Source organism: Mizuhopecten yessoensis, unplaced genomic scaffold (genome assembly GCF_002113885.1).
Source record: "Mizuhopecten yessoensis strain PY_sf001 unplaced genomic scaffold, ASM211388v2 hete_36188534, whole genome shotgun sequence".
In the NCBI taxonomy this organism is placed as follows: Eukaryota; Metazoa; Mollusca; class Bivalvia; order Pectinida; family Pectinidae; genus Mizuhopecten; species Mizuhopecten yessoensis.
The window spans coordinates 1-7,713 of record NW_018485723.1 but is presented as its reverse complement, the minus strand read 5'-3'; the positions used below and the strand labels follow the sequence as shown (position 1 = coordinate 7,713).

Genomic DNA, 7,713 nt, shown 5'->3' with positions numbered 1-7,713 from the left:
TTGATGGATTAAGGAAGGGATTAAGAAGCGTCACACCATTATTGGTAGGTGTTGGTGATGTTGGAGTCATGGGATGGGGGAAGGTCAGGGTTGATGGAGGACAGTAGGAGGGAATTAAGAAGTATCACACCAATATTGTCAGATGTTGGTGATGTTGAAGGCATGGGATGGGGAAGGTTAAGGGGTTAGGGGGAAGGAAAAGGTTAAGCAGTGTTACACCAATATTGTCCATCGTCGGTGATGTTGGAGGCATCAGATGGGAAGGAGATGTTCAGTATTGTTGAGTTATTGTGAGTGTGGGATGGATGGCTGCAAACATTAAGTCTATGGAAGTAAAAAGGATGGTTTAAGTTATACAGGAAACAATGAGTATTGTACACCTCCGGTGTGTGATTGGTTTGTGATCGCACAATTGACATGGACAACTGTTCAGATGTTAATAAATATTATCTACAGATTGATCAATATTATTAAGCTCAGATAACAAAAGAGGAAAGTTTCCTTCTCAAATAAAATTTAAGTAACATGTTTCTGAGTGCTGTTGATGAGGTGATCAATTTTCATAATAAACTATTCAAGTCAATGTTAATGTAATATAATAACACAGTAAAAAAGTAGTAGTTGATTTGTTTTTGCAATGAGATTACTGTTTCTTCCAAAAATAAAAGAAGATTTTATTTAGCACACCTACAGTATCGGTATTGAATACTGCATATAATACTGCATGTCGTTTCTGTACATGGATACAGGTGACTAATAAAGCAAATGGCACAGAAAGAAAATATCAAACATCTTGCCTCCAGCACAGTTTACTTCAAAGTGAAGAGAATGTGAAATAGCAGGTATTCAAAGTTCACAAGAACATGGAAAAATGAGAGGAGATATTCATTTCCTGTCTGAAAGTTCATATGTCAAATGATACATTTCCTAAATTTGGTATCCGTGCCCTGAACTTGTGAACTTGTGATATCAGGACATTTACAAATAACATTAAATTGTTCTTTGATGCCAATGAAATATTAGAGCAACACTGTCTGTTACTAAAGTGATATTTATCTAAATAAATGAACCAAGAAATTCTGTGTGTTTTCTGGTTTCAGGTTTCTACAGAGATAACAAAAAATAACATGTCCGGTATGTGTGTTAGGTTTGTAACCTTTCTCCCCAGATTGTAGGATGGACCAGTCCATGCATTGATGTAGGTGATACTAATCTAGACTGCGGGGATAACAGGGGCCACTTCCCATTGAAATATAAGATACAGTGTCTGCAGCTCAAGGTCATTCACATTTGAAGGGTCTGGGGTCATTAAGGTCACTTCATAAGTGGTCTGATGAATTCAGGGGCCATGGAGGTCACATTTCAAAGGTGGTCTGAGTGAGACTGGGGTAAAGTTCAGCCATGGGGCTGGAGGTCAAATGTGGTGGTCACTTGTAGTCACTCATGCAGAAACACCTGGAATACCAATTGTGTATTGTCTGGTTGTTTCCCCTTTAATTAGCTGACCTTCTTTAACATCCCAGATCATGTAACTTTTTGCTTCATCTGAGAGCAACACACATTTAAAAAGTTACTGTTTAACAAACAAAAATCGCTGCAGTTCAATAAGAGAAATTTTATCACAACATACCATACATGATAATAACACTGCATGAAAACAGATTACACTGGTGAAAGGCGATAATTTGACTGGGCGAATTAGTTTCCCAGTACACAGTAATTAAATGTTTGCTCTTGAACATTTGCTTGTGTTTATTTCATGCTTGATCTATTTATTGTGATCCTTGTTCTAAACTTTTCAAAAGTCATTAGGGGTGAGGTATGAATTCCACATGTTGAACTTAAATCTGACATCACCCTGTAATGTCAATTACTGATTTAGAATTAAGCAAAACATGTTGCCACTTCTACACAAATTTTAATGTTCATTTTACTTAATCATTAAAAAAATGTTGTTATTATGACTAAAAAACATCACAAATTTACTTCATCTGATGATTAATGACTTGAAATGTCCATTATTGATAAGGACAATACTCAATATTTTGATGTTAGGTTGGAACCTTCCAGTAATTCCGTCCTGCCTGTGTGTAAAATTTGAGATGGAGCTTCTCTTTAACTGGCCTTATTTGGTACGAATGGTAAAGGAAATCCTAGATGTAGACTGATGACAGCTTGTGGGAATTTGTTTTAGTGTATCTCGGTCATAGACCCTGAGGGCCCTCTGCTTTGTCCATTTGTGGGGTCAGTTAAGGTCGGTGCCTGACCAGACAGATTTTGGGGTGTGAAGGCTAATGAGGGGGAACACCAAGTGGGGAGGAGGAGGAGGTTAGGGTCATGTTCTCTGCAGGAGGAGGTTAGGGTCATGTTCTCTGCAGGAGGAGAAAGGAGGGGGCAGTAATTACTGGTCCCACTCTCCACACAGCTGTGAACACTGGATTTACTGGAGCTATTATAATATTTGTGTTTTAGTCCACACCAGATTAACTGGCCAGACCAGTCATCCTGATTAGCTAGGTATTCATTACAGTTAAATTCAAAACACACACCTATATACGCATAGAGGTTTACACAGATTATAAAAAGTTAAACTCAAAGGATGAGGAACATGAAATCACTCTTGATATAAGAAATAGAAGAAAGTAAAATTACATTTAAAGATTGTGTTGTAACCTAACAAGGCTTTAGAGTAGAAATACCAGCAGGCCACAGGTCAGGCTAGACATGAACTGTAATTTAAGGTTACACTAAATGCCACTATAGATTGACCTGGATTCAGCAGACAGCCCAGCCTCTATACCTGTAAGTTGACATAACCTAGCTCCCATACCAACACATCTACCATATTACACTGTATACCTTTATTTCAAGGGATGATACAGATGGGCATCTTCCTGATCAGATAAACAGGTGACTGCTGGGATTTATAGTAGAGATTGGACGGAAGTAAGATATATGTGTACTTCAGGCTCACAGGGTGAAGGGGTTCACCCATTACTGTGATAGCTATAATGGTTTAGTGATTATAGTTAAAGTCTCCCAACACTCATTGGTAACTTCATACTCAAAATATAGCTGGCATCAAGTTATCTCAGTTATTTGGGTTTTTTACTTATATCAGAGATTGATTTAATGTATAGTGTGTACTTGTGTAATCTTTTAGAAAACCTTGAATCTTTGTTCTGGTTCCAGGAATGTCTCGGCTGAATTAAATGGAAATCAGATTTATAAATGTTACAGTTATTTTGCATTTTGTTCTGTTTTGGAGTTTGATATTTACATGAATTTGAAATAAGTATCGTGTGTTAATAGCAGACATTGTATAGCTACAGGAAGTCAATGCACAGGGTCACTTACAAAAGGCATCCAACAGGTTGTCAATATATGCAAGGTCGCAATATTAGCAGACATCATACATGTATTCAGTATCCAGCATTTTGCATATTGATTTCCCCTTCAATGTCTTCAGGGTTTTTTATTGTCTCCACAATTTAAACTTATGGAAGGACAGTACACTTGTCGTGTTAATATATATCATTACTTCTTTCAATTTAGAGAAGTTCTGTAGCATACAATGAATATTAAGTCAGTGTTGTGTATCAGTGGGATGCCAGAGACTGTAGCTCCTTCTATTTATAATACAGTACAATTACTCTGTATAACCACAGTAATGGGTAGGACCAGGTCAAGGGGTCAGCCTGTGCCACAGTAACAATACCAAGGTGATCTGTGTTGCTGACAGTTGTATGGTGATCCAATAATAGAGCCAGCCAGTGGCTACTGTGATAACATCTTTCTCGATACACTGCTATTTTTGTGAGGACAAATGTGTTATTTATTTACGATTGTGAGGATATATATCTATACTGTCAATGATGATATCTACAGTAATAGTATACATTATTTGTCACTGTCACCCCTATTAGGAGTTACTGTATTTATCCTGCAACAAACCCAGGGGGCCAACATATAACTTCTTATTCAAAGTAGGGGGTGAGCTTATAACAGGACAATTATATAACAGTTGTTGACTTTTCTACTGAACTGCAATAGAAATGCTGACAGGCTTATTACCAGGCATGGGTTTACTGTTGGATAAATATGGTACGATATAGAATAGGGCTTTAACAAACAGGCTTAGTTAGTTTGATCCTATTACTTTGTACACTACTCAGGATTGGATCTCTTTATACGGCTGACTTTGGCCGTCAATATTTCGTCTTAGTTATTATGTGAGCCATTATGGTCTCAGCAATATTTACTTCTGCAGTACAAATATTATACCTGTAAGGGAACTTGAGTTTGCAATTGAAGAAATAAAAACCTACATTTGTTAAATTATACTTCAAATAAAATACACATCCATATAAATAATGTATGTGTAAAGAGTTACAGCTGTAGCGAGATATTCTGGTGCATGCACTGGAGCTCTTTGCCAAATAATGGTATAGAGAGAAAATAATTTCATTCCATGCCATTTTCGTCTAAACAGTTATTGTTGGATATTAATTTTGATTTAAACTTTTGTTTTGTAGATGCAGCAGTTGTTTTACCAGAACTACAAGGAAGAAATTGGGTCATTCCAGACAACATTAAAAGACAAGGCTGTCCGAGTGGCCTTGACCCTTCACTCTGTCAAGGATCCAAAGCAGCAATATCGCATTGCAAATTACCTTCGTTCGCTTCATATAGAGGACCTCCACCAAAAAGAGCTCAGCCTCCAAAGGGAGATAACTGTGGTTGACAGGATTACAGGTTTACATAAAGGAAGTAGTGTAATTAACAAACAAGGGTTGTCACCATCAGTGATGAAGTTTTCACCAAAATCAGCTGATGAGATTCTTTCGTGGGAATTTATTTCCAAGTCTGTTATTTCTCACCGAGATTCCAACCCTCGGCATGGTTTAACTCTTCCCATTAAAACAACGATGGAGGAAGTTATTATTCAAGTGATGCAAATGGTGAATAGAAATGCTTGTCGAAAAGGTCGGACGATAGACTTCAAAAGTCTGTGGTATGGCTACCATCGGGTAAGTCCTTTACATGGAGCCGATTATGTGCTGGATCTGTTGCTCACTTACAGAAAACACAAGGGACGGAAAATGACTGTGCCTGTGCGTAGACATGCTTATGTACAGCAGGTGTTCGGTGGTATAGAATCCATAGAAGATCCCTTTACCTCTCACAAACACTCGCATGAATTGGAGTTTGAATCACCCTTTCTATTCAAAGACCTCGGTGCTGGAAGTGTCTATGAAACACTACCATCAAAAAATAAAATGGCCGAGACAATACATTTTATACTGCCCTTGTCGGGCCGCCTTCATATATTTGTGAGATTTTTAGAGAATTATGAGAAAACTTGTCTCAGAACTAAAGAAAGTTGTCAGTTGCATGTGGTTCTGTTCAACAAAGACATGGAAGCCAGTGTTGTTGAGGACCTTGTTAACTTAGTGGGGAAGTACCAAAAACAATATGGGGGATCAAGTATAGAAGTGACATTTGCCGACGGTCCTTTTGCTCGTGCCAAAGCATTAGATATGGGAGCAGCCCAGTGTGAGAGCGATTCTTTACTGTTCTTCATTGATGTGGATATTAAGTTTAGTAGGGAGGCTCTGATGAGGATTCGTCTCAACACCAAGAAGGGTGTGCAGGTGTATTACCCTATAGTGTTTAGCCAGTTTGACCCCGTCCTTATATGCAATGAAACCCACCCTTCTTGTGAAGTGAACTGGCGAGACTTTTCTTCTGAAATGGGGTACTGGCGTAGCTTTGGCTACGGCATTGTGAGTTTGTACGGAAGTGACTTGTCGGCTGTGGGAGGATTTAACACCTCCATTCAGGGCTGGGGTAAGGAGGACGTGGATCTCTACTCCAAGTTCTGTGACAGCAACATTACCGTGTTCAGGTCTATAGACCCACACTTAGTTCATGCTTTCCATCCCATCATATGTGACACAAAGCTTGAGGAAGCCCAGTATCAGATGTGTCTGGGCTCTCGAGCTTCCAGCTATGCTCCTGTAAACAAGCTAGCAAACATTGTGTACAACCAGCCTAAGATACTTAATAGAAACAAACCAGTGATGGGGCTTAGTTGATGTTTGCTATGCTTAGATACATCATCATCACTGTCATCATCAGCACCGTCATCATCCTCATCATCATCATCATAATCATCATCTACATTTACATCTACAAAATTACCACTGCCATTATGTATTATGAATGCCATGTCTGCAAATTTATGCCATTATCATTGTATTCATACGTTTTGTTTAATAGGTATTATTTTTACATGCAACAACATGCACCCTTATATGGTGAGAAGAGATTGACTTTTACGAACCTCAACGAAAACAAAATTTTCGATTTTCTTTTATTTTGTACAAATGTAAATTTGTGTATGGTCCTGTTTTTCAAGGAAATGAAAGTTGAACAATTTATACAAATTTATAGTTAGCCATAATTCAACAATTTACATATTATAGGTATTTACAGTTCAATGTTTTATACACATTTTATAGGTAACACATCACAGTCACAAATCATGCCAAAGTTTAGAGTGAAATGTTCTGAAACTGATAGTGCCTTTGTATACAAGATGGAGAAAGAGTCATTTTAGAATGGAACCATATACTATTTACTGGTGCCTTTATTTCAATATGAAATATTAACAAGGGAACAATGAATATCATTCATGTACTTTTCATTAGTGTCTATTGTTTTCTGATATTGTATGGTTGAATTTCAAATTGGAAGAAGAGAGTGACTTTAATATATACTATTTTTTGTGCAGATAATAGTTATCTCCCCTTAAATATTTGTCTTTACTGATGAGCGAGACGATTATTTTTGTTAACTGTTGATGATTATCACTGATAGATCTCAGTTGAGAGATAACATGATATACATATGCTATGATAAATCCCAGTAGGTCATTCACTGATAATGGGACACCATGTCAACCTGAAGCCAGAGACATATATTCATGTGTCTGCAGAAACTGGTAAATCAGTAAGGATCATTCACTAACAGGTGTTTGTTTTTCTTGTATTTCTGACACAAAACCACATTAAATCTTTAAACTGAAACATATATACGTTTTTTTAAGACCATTCATAGCTGTAGACTGTTTATTTGTGTTCATCCGTCTTAAGATATAAATGAAATTAAAATCGTAATTATGCAATATATAATTCTCACTGTACACTACATGGCAGGACGGCAGAGTAATAATAAGCAGGTGATATAAAGACCTGTGGAATACAGGTATATGTTCTAGATAAACTGAATAAGATAGGTTAATCTAGTACTCGGTTATACTGGAAATAAGCTTTCATTGTCAAAAGTGCATGAAAACAAAACCTGATTAAACTTTCCCCTGTCGAACATAGAGTACAATAAGTGTACATTAACATAAGGATTTGACTAGTTGTCTACAACACGTTGGTGTCCAGCACTGAAGTTGTTCTGAAGAAAATAAGAACCTGGCCATGTGAAGATGTATGTGTCTCTAAACAGACACTTTTATGATAAGTATGCATGTTTTATTACACATCAATTATACAGTCTGCCTGTCCGTTGAATCAGGGCCATAAACCAACAGTCGGAAACTTCCCCATAGGAACCTAGACAGACACAAAATGGTGCTACTACCATAGGTCACACCAGGAAGCTATACCTTCACGATTTATCTGGGTAAGCTGACATGTT

At 37.4% G+C, this 7,713-nt stretch overlaps 1 pseudogene; it reads left to right on the top strand.

The window, feature by feature from the left end:
* The first annotated feature begins 4,535 nt into the window (after positions 1–4,535).
* LOC110444915 lies at positions 4,536–7,699 on the top strand (annotated as a pseudogene).
* The last annotated feature ends 14 nt before the right edge of the window (positions 7,700–7,713 follow it).